Source organism: Cydia pomonella, chromosome 16 (genome assembly GCF_033807575.1).
Source record: "Cydia pomonella isolate Wapato2018A chromosome 16, ilCydPomo1, whole genome shotgun sequence".
NCBI classification, from domain to species: Eukaryota; Metazoa; Arthropoda; class Insecta; order Lepidoptera; family Tortricidae; genus Cydia; species Cydia pomonella.
In genome coordinates, this window is record NC_084718.1 from 571440 (window position 1) to 596778 (window position 25339).

General features: G+C 35.2%; 1 protein-coding gene and 1 non-coding gene across 2 annotated transcripts in view; both read right to left on the minus strand.

Annotated features, from left to right (window-relative positions):
* The window catches only part of LOC133526197 (uncharacterized), a 714530-nt gene that overhangs the window by 23293 nt on the left and 665898 nt on the right, over nucleotides 1-25339 (minus strand). The gene's annotated exons all lie outside the window — the stretch shown is intronic.
* On the minus strand, nucleotides 1063-1135 carry Trnat-agu (transfer RNA threonine (anticodon AGU)). The gene has a single exon. It is a non-coding gene; the product is annotated as a tRNA-Thr (tRNA).

Sequence of the window (25339 nt, forward strand, 5' to 3'; positions counted from 1 at the left end):
CGAATGAAAGCCAAAGCCGAACGAATGGATTGAATGGCAACAATAGCTCTCGACAACGGATGGATGAGAGGCTGGCGTTTGAGATAGGGTGTTAGGAAATGCTGAGTTTTGAGCTAGTTCACTCGTATATGTAAAAATCGTTCTGGTTCAGGGGTTCGCTTAATGACCTAGTCTAGTTTAAGACTCTATTTCTGAACTGTGGTAAATAACTGAGCAATTTTACTAAAAGTTTTACACTCAGAATTACAAGTTCTTTAGATCGTAATAGAAAAAAAAAAACAATTCCAATGTTCCCATTCCGTTACCGTCTGAGAAGAACTAATATAGAAAAAAAGTAAAAAAGTGTAAAAAAAGAAAAAAAAAAGTGTAATATACGACTTTCAAATAAATTGGATCAACTAAGTATTTGGCTAAAAAAAATGATGCCGGCTACTTTTATGAATAAAGATAAGTAGGTATTGATAGAATCTAAAGCTTTTCTCTCTAGATGCAAGATTCAGTAGTAAACGGATAAGTTTGAGTTATCCTGAAATTCGTTAAAGCCAGATAACTGCGTATTCATGTTTTTATTGAATTTTAGTATTTCATGAAAACAAAAATATGACTTTGCTAGTACGTATCGTTCGTATCGGAAGATCAGCGCTGGGAGCCACCAGCAACATGCTGAGATGAGGCCATTTTGTGGCACTTTATACTTTCTTTGTTTTTGTTATATTATGTAATGTAATGTGTCTTGTTTGTGTTTACGAATAAAACTTATTCTATTCTATTCTACGCGAAACATATAACGTCCTAGTTTTTATATGTAACGCCATCGCATACCTAGATAAAATCTGATATGTTAAAAACTTAAGTTAAGAACTGTAAACTCATATGAGAAATAAACTAAATCACGATTAAATTTGTACAATATCTATGTTAAACCATTTTTTTTTAATTAAAAACTCACAGAATTATATAATATTTCTCCACTATTACTAAAATGGTTAAAACAGGCATCTACATCGACCTTAAAAGTTAAACATAATTTTCCAGAAACAAATTAAAAATGGAAAATTTTACTGTCTTGGGTGGGACTTGAACCCACGACCACTGGATCACTAGCCCAGTGTTCTGCCATCTGAGCTACCAAGACCTTACCCAATACAGCGATTTCTGATTCGCTCCCAGTCAGAACAGTGAATTTTCCAGTTTTAATTTGTTTCCAAATTTAATAGCATCGCAGACATTTCTACTTGATACAAAATTAATCATTTTCCAGAGATCGCAAACCTAAACATGACTAGCGGGCTTAACAATGAAGTTACCTAGCAGGTTGGCAACACCTGCCGCTGACAGTTGACAGCCGGGATTATACAGCATTACGCGAATTTAGGAATTGTACCAACATGCTGGGACGTACCTGTGTGGGAATGTTACTTATTAGTGTGCTAGGATTACCTAGGTACAATCAAGTGTAAAAATATGTGTGTACAGGTACGGTCAACCAATTTGATTCCTAGGCCACTATAGAACCATGTCATAATGACTTCTACGACAGTGCTTATTGAGTGATAAAAAAAAATGTTTATTGCACAAGAAAGGACATAGAAAAAGTATACAGCGGTTGTTTTTAAGAGTTGGTGCCTAACTAGATTGACAACAGAGTTTCCAGGAGTCCCCGCACTAGGCTAGGCCTGTATCGCGGGAGACCAGAAGTACATATAAATGTCATGCAAGTCAACGAAAAACGAATATTTATTTTTATATAATAAATATGACATTCAGGTTTATACCTAAGTTGATACATGCAGTTTTCAGTATTAAACTATTTATCTAATGCTCCATTCTTTATAACTTCGGTTCTATACTAATCTTTTAGTCTAGTTCATTTTATATAATTAATAAAGTTAATGTTAAACAATTCTTAGGAGTAATGAGGAGTGAAGCATGTCATGTATAGAGTATTTAAAGCGACAAGGTTCTAGTGGCCTAGGATTCAAAGTGGTTGACTGTACACATCATACTCAAAAATAATGTCCCATAGCATCTTATTCCAGTAAAATAAGAGCGTAGTACCATATTTATGAGACGATTCTCTTGATACATATTTTTGCAGCTGGCTGACTGTACAGGCAGTCATTAAAATACTACACACTACTCGTACATAGAATTAAAAAGAGAGAAGTTGCGTTGGCAAAAGCATCTTTCGTAAAATTACCGTATAATGGTACAAAAGCTAGTAGGTAATATAATGTTAGGTAGGTAGTTAGTAATATAATTTAGTTGGTTGACTGGCAGAGAATGCCCTAAGGCATTAAGTCCGCCGTTTTTATAATGTTATACTCTGCAATAAAGTTTAAATAAATAAATATAAAAAGAAACTGTGTACGTCTGTTACCTCTTAACGACTAAAACGCTGAACCGATTTAGATGAAATTTGAGGAGATCGTTTAATGCCCGGGTAATATCAAAGGATAGCTTTTATCAATCATCATCATTTCACGCAGATAGAGTCACGGGCAGAAGCGAATAATAAACGTACACTTATTCAATTCATCTTTATTTCCTTAAATCAGGCAAATAAGTTATGTTAGTTATACATTTCCCTTTAATTTAATTGAACAGTTAATTATTTTCGTGTTTAACTTGTAAATGAATTGCTTAAATACACGCCATAAGCCACCATTAACTTTGAATTATTAATCAAATAATCAAAGAAAACAATAACAAATAGCTTTCTACTTAATCAACGAAACGTTCGTGACCGAAGGAAATTGCGCAATCCATTAATTTATCCCGAAATCAAAAGTCGAGCCAATCTAAAATCAAAATTAGAACCCTATCGTTCTAACTTTGTCTTTCATGTTCGTGCTGTATCGTGTAGATCGTGTTATTTGTTACAGCGACAAGGTTGTAACAAATGAAGGGGGTAACAATTAGTTACTTTGCAGACGCGCTCCTGACAAGATGGATCGATGTCTGGTACAGGGTTAAATATTGACAAATAGTTTGCAGCTTTGATTAAGCAAGAACGGTATTTGGTGGTTTATTGTATTTTAAAATAATAGGCAAATAATAATAGTTATTTGTTTTACAAGGGGGCAAAGTTATTATTTAACCACTCGTGCTAATATTGATTCCGAGCAAGCGAAAGATTCCAAAATTGAACCACGAGCGTAGCTTGTACGAGTGTTTCAAGGCACGAGCACGAGTTAAACAAGCTTTGCCTCCCAGTGAAACACAAAAGTTTTCACCACACCAACGCGAGGAAAAATCAAACCAAATCAAATCCAAATGAATGTAATTAAAAATATTCATCAAAAGCATTATTTAAAAGTCAATTCCACCAGCTTACATAAGGAAACAACTCAATACTTGCGTCTGATTCTTTGTCACATATGAATAAAATAGAACGTTCATTAGTTCTTGAACAATCAAGACGGCTTTTACCATTGGTTGTGTGAAAATTGGGTGTGGTGAAAATGATATTCATTCGTCGCGTGTTATTTAAAGTATACCATAATTTTTGCTCCAGGATTAGGTATCGTAAACTGTATGTTTCTGTAATCTTTGACGACCGGTTTGGCTTAGTGGGTAGTGACCCTGCCTACAAACCTGATGGTCCCGGGTTCAAATCCTGGTAAGGGCATGTATTTGTGTGATGAGCATGGATATTTGTTCCTGAGTCATGGGTGTTTCTATGTATTTAAGTATTTATAAATATTTATATATTATATATATCGTTGTCTAAGTACCCTCAACACAAGCCTTATTGAGCTTACTGTGGGACATAGTCAATTTGTGTAATAATGTCCTATAATATTTATTTATTTTAATCTGGTATTTATGATACTGACAGGACTTTTTAATCATAAAAAGTATACAAATTATATTAACAATGCGGTAATCTCAACAAACATACACTTGTAAATGTGAGTTTCCTCTGACTAACTTATGCTAGGTACATTATTAAGGATTAGAAAGAACTACTACAGTTTCTAGATCCACCATATCTTTGCTTTTATGAATATTAAATATTTCACGCCCAACATTTTGTCGTAATCGAGAAAGTGGCAATAAAATCCAAAGGCCTCTCGACATGTAAACATCGCAGGATAAGAGGCGTGACCGTGGAGAGCGTTTCTTGTAATGGCTGACCTTTTCCTCTTAAGGAGATTGTTTTTTTTTTGTGACGAAATAACGCTATTAACAATGAGTTTTCAGAGAAACTGTGTGTAATATAACAATAAATGTATATTTCAGGAAAAAAAAATCTTAAAAAGGAAGAAATATTTCTTACAAAACCTAACTTAGAAGAAATCGCTCTTAACGATAAGACTGCTTGCTCTTATCGTTAAATGCAAAATGTTTATTAGTCACACATTTCGTGAAAAGGTAATTTAACATGCTTATGGTTTAAAAAAAAATCTAAATCAATAGTATACAATAAAAGGTTTACGTCACCAAGAAAAATGCATAGCTATTCGATTAACTTATATATTGGATATTCATATTAATAACTTACGTTCATAATATTAACAAATTTAAGGGACGGATTTAAGATCTCGCGAACCTCAGTGAAAGAGCCATCTAGTATCTGAAGAGTTCAAACATCAATTTCTGGATTAATATTTAATTTAAATTCAGTAACTAAATATGCCACACGACAAATAAATAATATTAAAGTCGACAGTTCATAGATATCGAAACATAACCGAATACCTAAATATTGAATTCAAAACATTGTTTACTGAATATAATATAATTGGGAACCGTTTGTACATAGTTTTATTGAAAGGACCAAAATATCTTCTATAAGCAATAACAATAATCTAAGAGTAAAGTGAATAAAATAAACACTACGTAGAAATCACAAAACCAATATTACATCTGCAAATAAATTGACAACTTAAAGCTGATGTCGCGAGGAAACTACGTGAGAAATATTTCTCAAGCGAAATAAGAAAATGCTAGCTTCTGTTATTGGCTTGTAACTTTCATTTTACGGCTATTTTATTTTGTAATCTAATAACAAGATTTAATTGCAAAGAAAATAGATGTTCAATAAAGTCACTTACGGTAAAAACATAGATGGATAGATAAAATACTATTTATTGGCACACCTTCATTAAAAAGATACAAAAGAAAAGAAAAGAAACAATTGATTAAATGTAGAGGTAGACAACAGGACGGACAGACGGTCTTATCGCTCATCACCATCACAGGCCTTGTACATCTTTACAGATGATTTAAGCAGCATCTATAATCTAGCGACAGCGCCGCTCGTGGCTATACAAACCGATTCTTGAACGGCATAGTCGCCCACATTTATGGCAAATAAACTGAGGGTCCGCACCGACGCGACCCTCATCGCACGTCTGTTTTAATGCCCGTTTTCGGGCCGAGTCTTGAAACCAGTACCTATCATGGGTTTCGCGACCTAAAAGGCTGTTCCTCCACTCAACGCGGTTTGTTGCGAGCTCTTCCCATGAGTCACAATTGAAGAAAAACTCCAAAATCAAACCCGGAACTGGTGTCTCCGTTAGGCGCAAGTAAGGTTTTACCAGAAATATGCGGCAGTCTTATCGCTAGTTAGCTAGCTAGGTTTTCTATGTTTTATCTGCTTGCTTAATCTACTGCTATGCGTCTGATTAAGGCAGACAACAAATACAAATCAGATATTCACCAAAATAAGCCTACAAAGTGATATCTCACAGGTTGAAATGAACTTAAATGAAATTTTACATTTTTTTATACCTCGACGGTGACAAACGCAGACGGTGACAGCATACGGCCCGCCTGATGGTAAGTAGTCAATTAAGGTAATATCTCGATGATGGCTGTATTTCGAATGAAAATACTCAAATATAAAAATTATTTTAAGTACAAAAAGTTCAAGCAAAATAAATCTATTATTTATATTATGGAAACTATAGCGTTAATGTAAATTTATCTTATTGTCACAACCGTTATCAGCGTATGATCATTTAATAACAACACAGAATGGCGCTTAAACATAAATACCGATATCAACACCAATATATTTGAAAACATCAAACAGATAAAATCGAAACACTAGCCACAAACAATTTAAATCGTGCAAATTTGAACCCTTTTCACTCAGTTATAAAGCTTTTTAGGGTTTTAGTTTACATCAAGTAACATTTGCCTAACGATCACGCAAATTTCAACCTTTTTACTTGGTGCGTAAGGTTTTTGTAACAGTATTTACATGTTCGTTCGGAACGATATAAGCCCACATGTTCTGCTCGACAGTGCGTATGATTGCTTCGACTAATCAATTCAAACAAGCAACTTTCGGCAAATAGCCGCTGCGGTGATTTGCAGTTTCGGTGGTTGGATGGCATGCCGGTGGAATGATACACCCTGTATTATACAGGGTGTGTGATAGGAGCGAACAGTTAAAACGGTGACTATTTTAAAAGTCTCAGTACTGAACAATCGTTGTTAAAATTAATCATCTAGTTATTTGTTCTATAATAGATAATGTTTAAGTTATATATCTTCTGCAATGTACTTACCTATTTCGTTTTGTCTAATAATAAATAAATAAAAATGTTTACAGTATATCTTTGACGTCGACCCTACTTTGTCATTTGCGTATTATTGCGCGCAGCAATATCAAAGCAGGTAAATATCTACATTTCATCTTATTGTTTGTATTTTTATAAGAATACATTACCATTATAATTACTTGTTAATAAAATAATGTATACATGATTTTGATTTTAGCAACGTAACAAATAGCTTTAGAGCAAGTAGAAAGTATCTTTATGATACTCTCAAATCTTGCAGAGAAATTAACTTAAGCTATATTAACGTATAAGTATTTCCTTATTCATAAACGTGTACTAAAGTTACGATGCCGCTAATAATCGTTTGTCCCTTTCCGACGTATTGGTATGATGGAAAGGGACAAACGATTATTAGCGGCACCGTAACTTTAGTACACGTTTATGAATAAGGGGGTTAATTTTTATTACAGCATCCTATAAATTGTAGCTTGAAAATAATTTAGTAAAATAAAACGCTATATCCAAAATACGATGTAAAACTTTTACAGTAAGTACTACATCACACTCATAATTTTGGTTTGTGTCTAATATATTTATTATGTATGTTTATGTATGTCTATTTTATTTTCTTATACGTGTATGTTTATTGACCTAAATTGTGTAAGTATATGAAAGTAGGCTTCATAACGTTTTTTTTTTTGCAACATCTACTCTTTTTGATTAATTGTTTTTGTTTCCGCTACCCAAAGGTTGTCTGGAAGAGATCGCTCTTTAGCGATAAGACCGCCTGTTGTCTGCCTCTATCACTAATCAATTGTTTTTTTTTAAGCTGTATCTTTTACTGAGGTGTGCCAATAAAGAGTATTCTATCTTCTATCTATCTACATCAACAAGTATTTGGATATGTAAATAATCTATAGAAATAAAAGGCTCCATCCAAAATAACCCGCCAACTACATTGCGGCGCACCGTATGCAAATAGTTTATCGATAGCGGTCTAGTTTAGTTGCGTGCTGGCGTCATATCGCTGGATAAAACGATGTTTTAATTGATTTCGTATTAACATAGGGGTTTTACTATTACCTTTATCACAAGGTATTTACCTATTATTCTTCTTAGTCGTATACTCTTGTCAGAGTAGTCATTGCGGCCGCTGTACGGCCTTTTTCGCTGTTTCCCGCCATGGTACTCTGTTTATTGCCTGCCACATAAACCGATTTAGAGGTGACCAGGTGAGAGCTTTGACTTGGTCGTTCCATCGCATTGAGGGCCGCAATCTGGGTCTTGTGCCATCCACACTCCCCTAGACAACCAGCCGCTCCATGGCGTTGTCTTACGTCTTTCTATACCTATTATAGGTATTATTTTATGGCACAATTTTATAATTTTAAAACATAAGCGAGGGGCTGGCTCATTTCTAAGGAAAATACTATTCTTTGACTATGACTACGATGTGCGACTATGCCTATGCATCGGGGCCATCCAACGGGGGACTATTCCCCCGCTGGATGGCCAAATAGTACATAGTCAAATACTCTATAGTATTTGACTACAGATCAAATCAGGTTTTTTTTTCGAACTGTCAAAACGCTATAGAAATGATATGAAACACTAGCAAGTAACGTCACGGTCAAGTTACTTACTCTTTATAGTTCTATACGAATTATAAAATACAAATAAAATACAAATAGTGTCTATAAATAACTGCTGTCTAAGTTTATGTATTGTACGAGACAGACGAGACAGGCTGAGCCTAATAGTGTAGGAGCCAGAGCAAACTGACTAGTATATTTCCTAGCCAAGGTACCTACATCTTGTCAATTGTATTTAATTAGGTTAATCATAACACCCCTGTAAACATATTTGTGTACCTACAATACATTTTTGAAGTTTTTGAAGTATCAATGTTGTGGTAGTTTATTTCATGCATGATGTGAAATAATTTATTTAAAATACAGTCAAATACCCCATTTAGCCAGACTTTTGCGCCCTTTTGCACGAGACAGCCAATGGACTTTTCATGGGTTTTTAACTTTATTTTGTTAAATTTAATTAAGTTAATCTAGTTTTAATTGTACTTAAATAGCAATAATAAAAACTGGTAACTAATCTGGCAATTGCTGGACCGCTTTTAAGTCAATGTGAAAAATCAATCAAACAATGTTCGAATTCCTAAAATGTCAATATAATCTGCATATCTATTTGTCATGTTCTAAATTATTTAGAAGCTGGCAACTAATAGGATCTAGTCTAGAACTTATAGAAAAAACTGTAGGTTTTCCCTAAGTTAATTTGTCAAGACGCAAATTTATTCCGTAAATCCAAATTACTAAAACATTGATCAATAAAAAATTATAATACCTATATAACCAACCATAAATATCATCAAAAGTGCCCAACTCACTTCAACTTCCAAAATCACCAACGTAAAATTATAACCTCTTTTATTGACATATCAGCAGAGCGCTGTCACGGCACCATTACGTTGTTACCCTGATTGATGGATCGGCATTGTTCGGCGGTGCATGTGACGTGGCACTATCTCGCCAAAAATATCTACACAACTTTCAACCTTACTCCGTAGACATAGCTCTTAAGAGAAATACAATTAATAATGTGATACGAAGCGAGTGAAAAGACAGCGATACGGGTAGTGTAAAAAAAAAAAACAAAAGAAGTGAGTTAGGTATCATTATTTTTACGATAATAAAATGGAGCAGATATATATAGATAGTTGTTTAAAAAAAAAACAACGGGTTGAACTCCGGGAGTGCCGGCAGAAATTAAAACTTGAATATTAACGTTGTGCATTTGTGATATTTTGGAATGGTTAGGGAATAATTTTGCACGAATTGCTTTAATTATCAGTATAAAAGTACTATCATTTATGTGGTAAAATACAATATTCATTTATTGCGCTATCGTACAAAAACATGACAATTTATATAACACTTCAGAACTATTACAATTAAAAAGTCATTAAAAAGTTTATCTCTCAGAAAAATCAACTTCCATCCATAATTTCAACGACTCTTACACCATCATCATTACTAGAAGCATCATGGAGTTTTTCGATCAGGTCACGTGTCCGTCTTACGAATTTTCAATCTGACGAATCTATCGGTCACGTGATCTGTCGCGAGTTTAACATTTTTTCCCCATCACAAAAAGTGCACAGCGCCGCTAAAGAAGTTTTCACTTCAAAAATAAAGTGGGATAAGTTTGTTCTTGTCCAGTATAATATAGTAAGATGCATTTGGGTATCTTAGGAAACGGGAAAACCTACTGACCTAGAAACACTTTTTGGCTGTAGCAACAAAAAACAAGATAAACTGAAAATAAATGTCATATACTAAGAAAAAGTGACCAAGGCCTCCAGTGCCCCAGGCTGGAATCGAACCAGCGTCCTCTGCTATCGCGGCAGGTGCCTGAACCACTCGGCCACCGGGGTCACGGCAGCATTGATCGAATTTTTCAAGTATATGCATTTCTTACTGAAGGCTTATGGCGCCCCCTAGCCACCCCTAAGGTAGAACAGTATGGTTCATACCTTCAAAAAAAAAAATAACAAAAAAAAACAAATAAATAAAAATATAAACAAATTAAAATATTTTCTGAAAATAATCTAATTTGTTCTAATACTTCTAATACTACTTTGTTCTAATAGTATTAAAAAGCAAGATGGGAAGCCTTGCGAAATGAGAGAGTTGAGAATGAGAATGAGAGAATGAGAAAATATTTATTGCCACAAAAACCTTATGAACGGTCGGTTCGATTCCCAGTCGAAGCAAGTAATTCTTAGAAAATCTTTAAATGCAGAATTAATGACTTTTAAAAATAACATAAAGCCTTCTTTCAGCAAAATATCCTATCTACAATATTTAAGGTACTTTCCCTTGATGTCCCATAGTCTTGGGACGCCCTGCATACTCACCTTACAAGTCGTATTTAAAGCTCCTAATACCTTGACACTGGCGATATTGTCCTAAAGCCTTGTTCGGACTAGGCTAGTATTTTAGTCTAGTGGCGAGTAATTTAGTAGCTAAACGTGTCCGAACACCAAAAAATTAGTCGAGTGGATTAGTAAGTAATTTAGTCGAGTCAATCCATTTTATTCTATTTTTTTTTAGTAGTTTAGTAGCGAGTAGCACCCCCCACCACGCGTCCGTGCTCACTCGGCCGCCGGCTAAACAAGTCCGAACCTGTCGATTTAGTCGAGTTCATTAGTTGACGTGAAAATGTAGAGTACAGAGTACCACTGACTTGTGAGCTTTACTCGACTGTAATGCGAACGATTTTTAGGCAGTAGCGAATAGTTTAGCTACTAAATTACTCGCCACTAGACTAAAATACTAGCCTAGTCCGAACAAGGCTTAATGGACTGAAGCCATAATTTTAAAAGAATGAATGAATGAATTTGGTATACGATAAAGTTCGAATCGGGCCACTAGAAAAATAGTTCTAGTAGCTGCAAGCCAAGCATCCTATAAAATTTTTAACTACAAATCGTTCGCATCTCATCTAAAATTGAAAACGTTTTTTGGCAATTGTATTTTACTTTATTTGCCATCCAGATTATTCGCTGCAGTTTGGTTCACGTAACCTACCAAAAAGGTACAAAAGGAACCCTTATGGTGCGACGCTGTCCGTCTGTCTGTCTGTCACATCGCTAAATAGGTATCTCGAGAACCATTTAAGCTATCAATTTGAAATTTGGAATAGTTTTGAACAACGCTAACCCTGACACATTAAATATACAGGGTGATTCATGAGACGTGAGCAGGACTAAGCATACACAATCAGTAAATGTTAATGAATCGTTCACCATCATATTTAAGTAAAACAATCACGCTTTTTATCTGGTATTTAACTTTTTGTTAAGGACAAATTTGATTATCTACAATCATGGACACCCTACAACACTTAATTAACAAAGATAAAACCTCTTTAACCGTTATGATAGCAGTTTGATTATGAAGAAAACAAAATGTCACACTTGCGTGAGATACGATTTTGCAAAAGTAACCAGACTCCGATGACTTTCAATTTGTCACTTGTTATGGATAAAACAAAGAGGGTGACCATACATGGCGTAAATAAATCAAAACTTTTTTTTTGAACAGTAAAAAATTAAAGAACGTTAATCTCACAAATACTGGTACGAAACAGTTGCTTATAACTTACTGAATGCTCAAGCTTGATCCTGCTCACGTCTCCTGAATCACCCTGTATATATGTGACGTTATCTATGAAAAGGGACCTTATTGTCGATGGCCTTTTCGCCGTTATAAACAATGCTCCGATACAAATACAACGCTGCGTGACGCAATGCGGCGTAAGCGCCATCGACAATAAGGTCCCTTTTCATAGATAATGCCACATATATTGTATTAACTATGGGAAATGCCCAATATGAAGAGGGGGCAACATTTCAAAGTCTAGTGACTAGGTCAAGTGGGGTATCATTTGAAAGAACTCAAATTGTACATTCTAAAACATTTGTTTCTTTTTTTTCATAGAGAAAAAAAAAAAGAATATTTTACATAATATTAAAATTACTCTAAATTTTACAGGGAAAATATAATCAGTCCTCTATCTTGGTAACTTATTTTTTAATTAACAAAAAACCTTTTCGAATTCAGTTTGCAATTTAAGCAGCTTTACATGTGTTTATTACACCTGAAATTTCTATCAGATTATAATAACTAACCCTTTTTTCAAATAAAACATCAATTTTTTGAAACCGGTTCATATGATAGAGAATTATCCTCGAAAAACCAACATACGTGCATTACATTCGGCAACTTAGTTGGACAATTTGCCGACAGATGGCGCTGTACACAATTATACTAAGTATAGGTACTTTTGTTCAAAATTCTTCCGCGCCTTTATAACACGAGATAATTCAAAGTTTGTACGGAAACCCTCGATGCGCGAGTAAAACGAACTCGCACTTGACCGGTTTTTTTTTATTTTAAACCGATTTGTTCGCACTAACGCCATATTTTGTCCGCATTTAAAAGCTTTTCTAGGCGTCCGCCCCTTGTTATTTACGTGCTTAGCAGGGAGATTTATTGAGGATACAATGTACAACAAATTTATTAGAAAATAGTAAGATAAGTTGTTTCTAACAGAAAAATATTTCAAAGAACATAAATATACATTTGGTTAGCAATAAAAAAATGAGTAAAAAGAGGTTTGTTTACATTTCAGTTTGGGCAAAAATGCTTTCGTATATCTGTCCGTCTGTCTGTCTGGGTATTTTCTTCTACAGTGCACATTTCTCAAACGATTCTCGTGAAATTTTGTGGGCAGGTTCGATAATTATATTGTTTTGTTTGTCGACTTGACGCGGTTTTGAGATTTCAGAGTTACTAGTAAATATTTTTGATAGAATACTGACAACGTGTGTAGATCCTAAAGTACACACACTAAATTAGGTTATGATGTTTTCGCCTGTGGGGTCCCGAACATACATAATGAATATTATAATAATGTTCACGTTCCTCTCACAGAGCCGAAACTTTGTTCTGTTACATTTTTTTTTTTTTATACTACGTCGGTGGCAAACAAGCATACGGCCTGCCTGATGGTAAGCAGTCTCCGTAGCCTATGTACACCTGCAACTCCAGAGGAGTTACATGCGCGTTGCCGACCCTAACCCCACCCCCCTCGTCGTTGTTGTTCGTTGTTATATGTTAATCATCTTATTATAGTAATAGATAATGAAGATATAAGTGATTATTTTGCTCAGAAAAAAAAAATTGAAAAGGAGATTTTTTAATTGGAACTTAAATTTCATTTTTATCCTGGACTTTTATTGGATAAATCGCATATTTTATGTTCTGATTAATAGTGCAAATTTTTAGTAAAAATATTAATATAATAGGCTTGTTATTCAATGACTCTCATGTAGTTCTGAATGTTCAGGAATACGCATTACTTGAACAAAACATGGCATTGGCCGAGCACTAGAAACTTTACTATTGTTCGAACAAGCGCTCTCCAGTACACGCCACGGATATATTGTGAGTGGAAGATGCAGTATATATTTTATAATAAATTATTATCGAGACGATATCCTAAAAACAATAAAATTGAAATTATTATCAAATGGAACGTATCCTGTTAAACGCACCAGGTATCGCTGGAGTCACATGGTTGAGGCGGATCTGCACGAGCTCCGAGTTAACAATTGGCGAGAAATAGCGCAGGATCGAGAAAAGAAGGCGCTGTCTTTCTTGTATCAGAGGCCAAGTCTCATTTTGAGTTACTGAGCTAATATAGAGTAAACAGTAAGTAAGTATTAAATAAAATAGAGTTGCCTTTGTTTTGCTTGTTAGATTTTAATATCGCTGATTCAAATTTGACTGCCAAGTTTTCTAGTAGCCGCTAATCGTAAATGTTTCTCTTGGCGTTTTTCTGTTGCTTCTTAAGCTTCTACTTTGGAGCCGTGTGATTGCATTTCAAGTTTTTCTGCTTCACTGTTTTATGGGGCATAAATTTCATTTGATGACTATATATTGTATATATCTAGGACAATAAGAATCTAGAATATTACTATCTGTAGGTTAGGTATATTGTCCATTCCAAAATACAAACTTACTTAAATAGCGCAATCGGTACAAAGAGTGTCAACAATCACGCAAGCACAGATAAACAATGGGAATATTTTACTTTATGAAATTATTATCATCGGAATTATATTATATAAATAAAAACAACTTTTAAAAGTTCGGAAGTGGCAAAAGGAAAAGAACAACAACGCACAATGTTTAAATAATTACTTACCTACTATTTTTTTGTACCTTAGATGGACTGATTACCTAACTCTTATAGGTACCTAAGAACAGCTGAAAAAAAAACAATTGTGTTTTGTATTTGTATTCTGAAAGGATGCAAAAAATTAACAATCTCATGAGTATTTATTTAAATGAATGTCAAGGCAATTTAAAATTGGTGTGAATTAGGTCAAATAGTCAACAGATAATCATACATTTTAGACATCAAGAAACTGCAATACTAATAAGGACAATGAAGAGACATATGAACTAAAAATACTTGCATAGATTTGTCGCTACAAGCGAGGCTTCGTTTCATAAATAAATTTATTTTGTCATTACCATAACTTCAGGTTCAACCGCCACATAACGACCAAGTCGTTACCATTAATCCGACATCCACGGCATGAACTCAGCCGTGAAGAAAACGAGCCAAGTTGCGGCTGGCGAGAAAATAGAAATAATCGACAATCATGATGTGTGTTCGCTGGGCGAGCGCCAAACTTGGATGGATGGGGGTGTCTGCAGCGCATAAACAATGTAGAATCAGGGCGTGTAGGAGAGATTATGGTAAAGTGAAGTTTTGTAAGAATGGACGTCGTTACTGTCTGTAGCACGATCTATGCAAGCAGGTTTTTTTTACTTTTTACAAGCTTTTATGAAGCTAAGTTAGACCCACTTCTCATTGTTTTGTTGAGCTGAAAATCCACATGCATATAGTTGCGGAACAATGCAATATTATGTATGATACTATCGAGTTGATTTGATGTCGAACACAGGAGGTGGCCATAAGAACTCTGTGATATAATAATTGCGTTTCGGTTGGTTAGAATTGTCTCGATGATTATTAGTTGTCAGTTGAAAAAAAAAAATTGAGTTAGTGATACAAGCATGCAGTTTTTTTTATATTAGAGTGAATAGACTGCCTGTTACTGTATTTATGACCTTCTCGCTATTATATTGTCCATCGAATAAAACCATTGCGGGTACAATGGTTACACTTTACTGGTTGACTTCATAATAATAACAATTTTCTTTTCATTTCAATACGCGGTGTTAAAAATGAGATTTAATTTATCTCGTAGATAACACCCTAACACAGTTGAAATTTTCACAGATAATGTATTTCTGTTGCCGCTGTAACAACAAATACAAAAAAAAAACAGAATAAAATAAATATTTGATTAGGTCTCCCATACAACAAACATGATTTGCCGTTTTCTGTGTAATTGTACGGACATCTCCCTTGCGAATCCGACTCACACTTGGCCGGTTTTTTAATTTTAAGTTTATCACAGAAAACCTACGATATTTTTGTATTGAAATTCAACATAAAGAGAGATTTATATAGAGAACGTAACTTTAAGTAGGTATTATTTAATTATTTCTTTGGTTCGAAAATGTCCTTAGTAATGGCAGAAATAGTCACATGCTTAAAGTTATTTTACTTGTTTTAAGTATCTTCCGGTATTCTACTTTTAAGAATACGGCCATTTAAGAATACGAATCATACAGAAAACGTCACCATGACAACCCTACAAGTATATTAACCCATCTAAAGGTATCTTTATGAGAAAATAACCATTTCCTCCTCTCACATATCATCCCTCACAGATCACGATAATCGGCTCAGAATGGGATATTATTTGCCTAAGATAAACGATCCGGCATTATATACCCTAATCCTATTATATCCGCTGCTGGTTTCAATAGTTTCGATATGGTAATTTCGAATCGATCATCTTTGGGAGCGTGTATTGTTGATGTAAATGGTTTGGCGTTTATTATTTAGATATTTGAAGTAGAATATACTACGCTACAAGAGTTGATTTGGATTAAGTTTAGATTAGTTAGGTATACAGTTATAACTTATAAGTTAGATATAAAATTAAATAAATAATTTTACACAGCAAGTAGTACATTTTATTTACTTACAGATTTTTTTATACTTACACACATTTTGTATTTATAAACATTAGAATCTAAAGTTTGACGATACCATTAACGTAACGTTATAGAAAAAAAATCTTTTAAGTATATTTACTCTGTGTTAAAACATTGCTATAGGTAAAAAACTTAAGTAAGTCTCCTGTTGTATGTAGTTGTGACGTGTTCGAATAGACAATACATGGTTAAAAGACACACACAAACAAAACAAATGTCTATTCGAACACGTCACAACTACATACAAACAGGTGACTTATTAAGTTTTTTACCTATACCTACTATTTTTTACCTACAACACGCGCATAACGTAATTAGACCTCCACAGCTCAAAAAATAGACAGATTATGTTACCACCTCTTTATCATTAATTGATTTACTAACAAACCCCTGTAACTCGAAGAAAATTATAAGAGTGTACTTAAGGCGCCTGTATATTTAACTGTCTATCACGAATTTCTCAATCAATTTTACTCTTACAAACCTAGAAAGACTTCTCTAACTTTTTAAGACGAAAACCCGTTAATACGAACTTTTTGGTGTTTCCCTTGAGGTTCTTGCTATCGCTGTTTTACTGTATTTCACGCATTTGCCAAAATCATGTATGATCATTTGTAATACCAGGATCTGTATACGAGTATTAATTGACCTACTGTCTCCCTAATTGCTGATCAAACATTATCACTGTCGGAGCGCATAATCCAGTTCGAATCACTAATCTAACGCTCTAATTATGCACTATGATAATGATTGATGCATTTCCTGTATTGAGATGAAAATTTTAAACCTGTTTCGTTGTCTAAGTACCCTCAACACAAGCCTTATTGAGCTTACTGTGGGACTTAGTCAATTTGTGTAATAATGTCCTATAATATTTATTTATTTATTTATATATTACAGCAATGTATTTTTTTCTTTAGTATGATTCTTTGTATCCTTTAATATTATTATCTAGACTACATGTATACTGCAGTGCATCGGGCATGTTCGCCGAGGCTAGAACAGACGACTTCTTTGCCATAAGGCGAAAAAAAATTGCCTCACTGCTTAGGAGAGTATACGCAGAAGCAGCAACAGCATGCTAAGGACGATGGCCGATCGCCTCACAAAATACTGGGCTGATCTGATTATTGGCAGGGAAAAATAGGGTAGGACTATATGACTCCCAATACTTACTAGGTATTTTTTTTTGTATTTTGTATTAAGTTTCCTGTAAGATACATAGTTCTTATGACTAACATAGTTTTAATTGGAAGTTAAATTACTAACCAATTTCTATGGATTATGATCCGATTTTTTTTTTATACATTTAAATACCATCACTGTTAAGTTAGCCATTCCATCCATTCGCTTTCGCTGTTTAGTGGACTTTGATATAAGGTCCCAGCGCGCACAAGTTTTTTGGAGAAATCGCGAAACGTCTGGTTGACGTAACTGATGACCGAAGAGCTGGCGGCTTCTTCGCACAACGTATCAGTATTGCGATACAACGAGGAAATGCCGCCAGCATCCTTGGTACAATGCCTCAAGGGCCTATTTTAGATATAAGCTAGTTATAGTAATCATCTGTATATATCCATTATGTATGTTGTTATTGTCAATAAAAATATTATTACAGTAAAAAAAAAAAAAAAAAAAAAAAAAAAAAAAAAAAAAAAAAAAAAAAAAAAAAAAAAAAAAAAAAAGTTACACTTCACTTCTTATATTATAATGTAAAATAAAAAGGTTTCTTACTGCCTCAAACTCATCTTTCAATTTGTGTGCCTCAATTTCAACTGACTATATCTATTTCGTCTGACATAACATTTCAAATAGCTTAGACATTCAGAACTGCAGTTCCGGAAGCACACGCCATCACCTGCATTCAACACAACGCTATCAATTTCCCGACAGACAGACAAATAAACAAATAAACTTCCCTCAAGAAACCCAGACGACAACACCAATTTACATCATACCTTCCAACAACACTCTATGACGATGGAGTAAAGTAGAAATTCGTGCAAATCACGTGTAGGATGACTTTGCGAATAACACTCGCGGTCAAACAAGGAGACGGACAAATAAAAATAAATTCACTTCGTTAAAGCAAATTTACATTTCAATTGCTTTCGCTAGCGTTGAAACCTAATTTTTATTTGTTGTAATTTAAACTTTAAGCGAATGTAATAAAGGTTGAATTATAATTTGATTAGTTGTGCTAGTTAAGAGTTTTGGATAGTAATCGATTGTCTTTTATTTCATTGTTAGTAGCGTTTCGCTTTCGAAGTTCGTTAATCAAGCTTATATTTTGAGTAATCAAACATTGTGTTTTTACAAAGGCTTGAACCTTTAATAATTGACAAATAATTGAATCAATTGGACCTTTTTAAAGGGCTATTCTAGTGTGAAAATTTAATGGGTATACTTTGCAAGTTTCTGCGTTCGCGAAGTTGCGAAAGTCTAATTGACAGACTTAAAACCCTTAGGTGTATTTAAGACAAAGCAGAAAAGTTTTCGGTTAGCATCGGCGTTTTTACCTTTTAATTTACTAAGAAATGTATAAAGCTTTTGGCCCTCTTCAAGACTCTGTTTTTGTGTAGATTATCTTTAATTCTGTAGTTATGTACTTTAAAAACTGTTTTAAAAAGCTGTGTTACAATTTTTGCTTGGGTACTTTATTGATGACTGTCTCTAGATTTTGCATACTTATCCATTAAATACATACCTAGGTATATGATGTTACTTTGACTTCAAGACCAATATATTATATGAGACTGGACAGTCTCATGCATATTAGTTTTAGTTAGAATCTACTACACGTTCAGGCCAATTCGAACGTACACTGACAGCAAAATGATATTTGAATCGTTATCGTGCGTTTCGCCCGCACCAATACATGTACGGACAAGTACGAGCGAAATGAATGATATCTGTAAAATGAATGATTCTGACGTGCATGGGCTCGAACGTGACTTGCGAAACCGAATTTTGTTCATAACTTCCAGCCGCAAGTATGCAGTGTCATATCTGTAAAAATCATTCCGTCACGTACACTGGTCGAATTGGCATGTTTTTAATACCACATCGATGGTTAACAAGCATACTAGCCGCCCACAGTTGCCCTAGCTTATGGACACCTGTAAATCCAAAGGTGTCACGTTCTTTTTTTTTCATTTATTTTTCAAAGGCACATATACATACGTTCGCGTTACTCTTTAGACAACTGTACAAGTGTACACTCTACCATTCCTCCTGTACCATTTATTTCCAATTTTAGTAATGCACCCATTAACACTCTTCATTAGAAACAATCATCGGTGTACGACAAGTACCGAGCGATTAGGCACGTCAATTACTGAGCACTGTGTGCAAACGGCTGCCGCCGGCTGATTATCATATTACATGACGTGCAATGCACCACTTATTAGTTCGATGACTTAATTCATGAATCAATTCATAACAAAATAAAATAAAAAGTTGTAAATTCTGAAATAAATATAACAAAAGTCTCACTTTCTTATAGGGATTTGATTCTGCTGTCCTGTTATCTAGATTTTATTGACAATACATTACATAATTTCTTATGATTGCGATTAATCGTCAGCAACGAGTAGATTATCCAAGCACCAATCCGCGCTTAGCGCCCTAATACGGGATAAGGAGATCATACGTTAATGAATAGCCATTAAGGCATAATTTCCAATGATCGTGAACAATGAGGTGTTCGCGCAATCCGCGCTTATAGCGGCCTAATGCGGGATTAGGCGCGTCAATTACTGAGCGCTGTGTGCAAACGAGCTGTCACCAGCCGATTAACATAGTACACATTACATAATGTGCTTGTGTGCTAGCTTCTACCCTCGCTATGTTCGCGAAGAATGTGAAAAATAATTCTAAAGGAATTCTGAGAGGAATCATAGGTCAGGGAATATGGATTTTTTATTGAATAACGTAGCTAATTGCAGATTTTAAATTCATGACTGCATGGGGATCGACTCGGATGAAATCTATGGCAATAAAGTTGCATATATTATCAGCAGATTCTGCCACCATTGTGTATTCCTGTGACAAAATCTTACATGGATATTCATGCGTAAAAACCTTTGGTCTCGATGGGTACCTCAAGAGTTTCATACAAAACATCTGAAGATCCAAAATGAGCCGTGTGCGTTTCAGAGTCAAAATAAATATTGACGGCCTTACTATAGTTTTCTCTATTCTCAAAACCTTCAGTTTACCCCACGTATGATACATAAGTTTAGTTTTGAAACCATACTCTCAAATGGCAGGGTCCGTTCGACTACATCTACGCAGGCTAGTACGTGTGTAACATAATTGTTTTACAAATTGTCTATAAATTAAGGCACGTAGTCGTGTGCATCACTTCAGAGGGTCCCGTCTGTAACCCGAGTAATATTTTGGCCCCATTCTACCCATTTCACTGCATAATCGTCTCTATTAATGTAGGGTTGGCTAAGCTATAAAATTATTATTTATATAAAGTTTCTGGTGAAATATGGGGATAATTGTTTAATTATATTACCTATTGATTGGTTGTACGTGGTACTTAACTCGGTATGATACCTATACATTCAATTTTATACATATATAAGGTGCTAAAAAATTAGTTACTAATATTTTACAGATGATAGTATTTGGCTCGTGAAGTATCTTTAAGTATGAATAATTAGAGGTTTTATGATGTTTATTTGGAGAAACTTATTAAACAAATTTGTTACGTGAAAACGCCCTGTTAATGAGATAGTTAAATGAGACCTCATTGAACAGATTCTAGAACCTCTTTTACCTAACACTTAACTGGCTACTTCACGTGCCTTCACGTTTAAGAAATAATAGTTGTATGCACGTGATGATTATTTTTAGATAGATTTTATTTATGCTCGGTAAATGAAAACAGTAAAATGATATAATTTTTATTTATTTAAAGTTAATAAAGTACCACCTATTAAAATATCGATAGCTAATTTGTTGGCACCTTCTCATTTCTTTGCAGTAGATACGGCTACTACTACTGACATATTCGTTTACGTCTGCGTAACTTACTTTCTATACATCTCGCTCGCACTAATATGCCAGTACGAGTGAAAGTTACGCACACGCTAGGGAATATGTCAGTGTCATGTCAGTAACAAGCTCGTGGTAAGGCTACGGATTAGTTATTTTTGTATACCCTCGATGATGGAATCTGACATTGCGTACGAGCTTCAGCTGTGATTACTCTGAAGACGTCTGAATGACTGTCAAGTTAAACCAACTTGACAGCGCTGGCTTAACTCGAATGCGGAAACAGTAAATACGTTTACATTTTTATCGTGAGAAGCTGTAGGTATGTTTGTTTGCGTGATTGTAGATATAAGTGAATGTTCTCTAATACTAGTATATCTGTGACAAATTGACATATATAGTTTTCTTTAAGGGATTAGTGATACTACAGCGATAGTTTTTAGATGGGTATTGACCTGCTGATTTAAAACATAGCGCCATTTTTATTGCATCAGGTTTTATTAATTTTAATTTAAAATTTAGAGTTATTATTTTATAAAGTTATCATTTGATACAACTACAGTAAGGACGTTAAGTACAAAAAAAAATCGTAGATTGAACCACCATTTACTGTCTCTAACAAATGCTTATAATTAAATTGCTGATTGACCGCTGGCATCATAGGCAGGACAGTATTATAATTACGTGTGATAGAAATAGGAAATGGTGAGACAATGTACGAAAGTTTTCGTGCTTGGCGTCTTTACTTTAGATATTCTGAGCTTTTTAGTGGTGGCAACCCTGTTGGGGCCAGGTAAGCCAGGATAAGGCGGTGTAGCCGCAGCAATTATGGAAGGAACTTTAATTGATCTTGGGCTACCGTTCGCTGGCGCAAGTCTTGGACGATTCACGTACCTGAAACAAGTACATGTAATAAATTAAAACAAATTCATTTTTTTTTTACCTGAAACCGATAATTTTAAACAAAAACGAGACAAATTATAAGTACGTAATATTACAAAAACATAGAAAGTATAAAGTGTCACGAAATAGCCTCATCTCAGTATGTTGCTGGTGGCTTCCTGCGCTGATCTTCCGATGAGACCATCAAGTGAGAAGAATCACGGAAGGTTACAGACAAGAAGAAGAAAGACATCAAATAACATAGACTGAGCAACTGGTTAAATAGGAAAAGGGTACACAGCAAGAAGATACAACATAACGACTAAATTTATGTAAATCAAGCATCGTACACATAACATTATATCGGTACGGTCCAACCATACCTTGGCTGAGCATTACAGCTGCATACGCAAGTGGCGCCAATGCCAGCTACACGAACTAAAAGGCAATGACAGACCAGATCAATAATTTAGTGGTAAAACAATTTAAACTTGGATTAGCTTAAAATTATTACTTTTTCTGTGCCAATGAGTTCCTTCAAAGTCGTGTACTAAGTATCATTTTATATTTATCAGACGCTATTCAGACATATATTTTTTGTAGGGTATTGAAAGTTAGCAAAAAGAGCTGACCAATCGCCTGATAGTAAGCAATTACCGATTCCCATGGACACCTGCAACACCAGAGTAGTTACCTACAAGTGTGTTACCAGACGTTAACCCATTCAGCGCTAATCACGACACTTTGTCGTTTTGCCTCTGGGAAGCATTTCCTCTACATACCGGGAAACCTATATCATCGGCTACAACGTAGCGCTACGAAAGGAGGTTAGCGGTGAATATGTTAAGATGAGAGTATATGTTTTCCTTGAAGGTTTGAAGGTCGTATCGGTCCGGATATACCATGGGTAACATTTTAATTCCACAGTTTAGTCAGGTATTTGAGGCAGAACATTTCTAGAGAAATGCACAGTTGAAGACTGCTAACCATCTAAGTTATGGATATGGAAATGTTGTCACGTACTCGTACATTGAAAGGAAACCTGCTTATTTGGTGCTTATTTTATTTATCTGAAAATGAATTCAGAGTAAATCCGCATTGAGCTAACTTGGGGACTTAAGCCTCAACCTATCTTGCTGAAAGAAAGTTAGACTATACGTGGTAATATGTTTTTTGATCTGATCAATATCGTATCTTAAGCAATATTCTGGCCGTTAACCCGTCTTATTTAATGAAAGTTAGTTTTTACATGACTTGTGGGCCAAGATAACCACGGATTGGTTGCTCCACGAGTCAAACCGGGGATCTGGCAGACCTCGTCGGCGATGGCGGGATAACTTAGACTCCTTTTTGAGAGACTGGCCGGTCGTAGCTCAAAACCGGGATGAGTGGAAGAAGAGGGGGGAGGCCTTTGCCCAGCAGTGGGACACAATGGGCTCGTTATATATAGTTTTTACATAGCAGTAAGCCGTATGAAGGCTGGTGATAATGTTTTTTAACCGACTTCAAAAAAGGAGAATCGTATGTATGTTACCCGATATCTCCAAGAATCATGAACCGATTTTCAATTTTTTTTTTAATCGAACGGGCATAACCCCGATATAGTTCCGTTGGCACCAAGTCGGGGTCTGATGATGGGATCTTGAAGAAATCGAGGGAATTCGAAAAATCTTATAGGTACATGTATGGCGTTTTTGGTAATATTTAAAGTCGGTTTTATTTTTTGTTAAAAAGTTTTTTGATAATTTGAGATTAATTTTGCCTACAAAGTTCTTCTTCACTCGCTAGCTCTTTCCACCGCGCCCATCGCCTGTCTAGGTCTTTTGTGCTTGTAACGAAAACGCTCATTTAGGCAAACAGCCCCCGGCTAGCGAGCAAATAGCTCATACCGTGTACTGGTCACAGATTACTTGGTTAAAGTACAGGCAAAACTTTTTACATAGAAGAGGCAGACAAATCGCCTGATTTTAACATTTTAATGGTGATAGTGGCGATGTTAGTGGTCGCGGATAAGGTGATTGCAGTGAACGTAGAGAAGAACGTGAGCGTGGCCTCACTTCAAGGCCATGTTTATTGAAAATATAAGAGAATAAGAGAGAGAGTAAGAGAGGAAACACACGCTAGATTATCGTCGTCTAAGTCTTTAATATTTTTATCTGCGAGTAAATCTTTTAGAAGTTTAGGGATCAATGGAGTTCCCTTAAGCAATTACTAAGGCCTATGGCCAGTGGCCACTTGCAACACCCAAGGGATTGCAACTGCGTTGCTGGCCTATAATAAGTCGACTGCAATTTGTATACACACTGCACGCCGGCTGCACGCCAACTGCAACGTTAGCGTGCAGTTCCCATACAAGTTGCAGTCCGTGTGTACCGACCCTTATAGATGGGAGTACGCTCTTTTCTTTTTTAGGGTTCCGTAGTCAACTATTAGGGTTCCATAGTCAACTAGGAACCCTTATAGTTTCGCCATGTCTGTCTGTCTGTCTGTCCGAGGTTTTGCTCCGTGGTCGTTAGTGCTAGAAAGCTGAAATTTTGCATGGATATATTTTTTATATTTATTTTTAACAATATGTTGGTCAATTGTGTGGCCAGTATTGATAGGTATATTATACTAGTAAAACACACCTGTGTTGTGAACGCAACTCTTGGTAAACGCTTCACAGTGCGTTGTCTACGGCTGGTAGTCTTTGACTCGTAGCTTTATGAGGAAACTTGAGTGTGATGAACATTATGTGAAAATATTTAAATAATAACAAACTTAGTATAAAATGTAACCTAAAATTAAAACTACCTACAAAACTAAAATTAAAACCTAAAAAAAAGGGTAACATGAGTGACCTAGCCCAATATGTTTATATTAAGCTAGATCACCCAGGTCAGAACCCTGTGGAAGGGTTCCCATAAGGCTGGCTGCATTCCCCCTTTGGATCGCTATGCCGATCCGTTGGGCGAGGAAGGAGCCAGCCCTACGGTCCCCCGTGACATCAATAATTTTTGTTGAAAGTTGCCGAATTAATTTGTGAAAATTATGTTTATTTTATAAAATTGCGCCATGTAGGTAACGGTTTAGGGGAACATACCTACACGTGCCAAGCTTCAGCAAATTCTTTATATTCTTTTAAATTATTTGAAATTTCCGTTGAACTCCACTTTAAATCTCGGTACCTGCCCACGAAGAGGTCTTGAATTCAACAGGCAAACTCTT